This window comes from Odontomachus brunneus, unplaced genomic scaffold (genome assembly GCF_010583005.1).
Source record: "Odontomachus brunneus isolate Ranch 3 - 2012 unplaced genomic scaffold, Obru_v1 Obru_scaffold_009, whole genome shotgun sequence".
Lineage (NCBI taxonomy): Eukaryota > Metazoa > Arthropoda > Insecta > Hymenoptera > Formicidae > Odontomachus > Odontomachus brunneus.
Window position 1 is genome coordinate 1,060,744 of NW_022639459.1, and position 1,401 is coordinate 1,062,144.

Genomic DNA, 1,401 nt, shown 5'->3' on the forward strand with positions numbered 1-1,401 from the left:
TTCTGCACACAGGACGCGGTAATGCTTGCCGCGCGGCGAAAGTTCGCGCGACAGCCAATCAATATGTTGTTTTTCCGTAAGAGCTAGAAGGTTATTACGGAATGCAGGATATTAATTGGCTGTCGCGCGAACTTCCGCCGCATGGCAAGCATTACCGCGTCCCGTGTGCAGGAGTCATAACCCTGGAAAACACCTAGAGAGAAGCCTAAAGCTCGTATCACCCTAGCGATTAGCGATAGATGATTGACGATTGAAGATTGGAACTTGACCAATTGGAACAAAACAAGCTAATGCTGATGCTTGTTGATTCGTTAAAATCTAATCTATAATTGTCAATCGTCAATCGCCAATCGCTAGTGTGATTTGGCCTTTAAAGCGATTCGAGATTCTTTCGGGTGACACCACGGAGCTTCATTCGGAATCCTTATAGTGGCTCTCTTATCGCTCTAAGGAAGGTCTCTAGACCCGTTGTAGAAAGTACCGTAGTGTAATTTTTGTTAGCCTCGCGCCACTTATTACGAATAAAAAAGAGAAAGCTCCGGCTGATCTTTCGTGATGAAGGTGTTGGTTAAAGTTACTATGTGTAGCGGCGTGCCTCTTCGGAGGCGAGGAATCGCGTGGAACTCAACAGGGCCTATCGTACGAAGGAACTTCATTTTTTTCTGTCGCACATTGACAAAGAAAACATTGGAACAAGTGCGTTGTACACTTGACCTGAAAAAAAACTCCGGTTGGAAAACTATTCTTTTAAATCGTTTGTATTTTATATGAAGAGTTTTGAAGTGCAAATGAAAAGATTTGTGAGTCATTCTATTATTTGTAATTAATTGTTCTTTTTTGGACCGTGTATTTAGCCGGAAATAATGACCGGAAGTAAATTAAACAAAGGTTTGGTATGGTATCGTTTGTATTTCGTATGAAGAAATGAAGTATCATTAAAAAGGTTTGTGAGTCATCCAGATAATTTTAATTAAATATTAAAAAATCATGTATTTGGCCGAAATATCGATCTCAAGCGCTGCTGTGGAAGATATGTTGAATAATAAAATCGAATTTTACCAAAAAAATGAGTTTTACTATGTTAGCCTACGAACTTTTCAGCTCAACTGTCACATACGTGGACGGTCAACAGAGTGATGACTCCGCTTTTGGGTCACTCTGCTTTTCACCGAGTTTACCCTGGGTCTCCGGAGTCTGGCGAAACGATTGATGAATCTGGCGAGAAATCAGCTCGTTCTCCTGGCTCGGTCTCGGATGTTCCGGCGCTGCGCGGGATGATGCGGCCCGCGATTCCGAATTTCGACTTCGCAACGTTCGAAAAATGAAGTGTAGGCAAAAGTAATTGCTACACAGTCGGATTTTACGACTAATATATTCTAAATAAGTACACGAGAATTACCA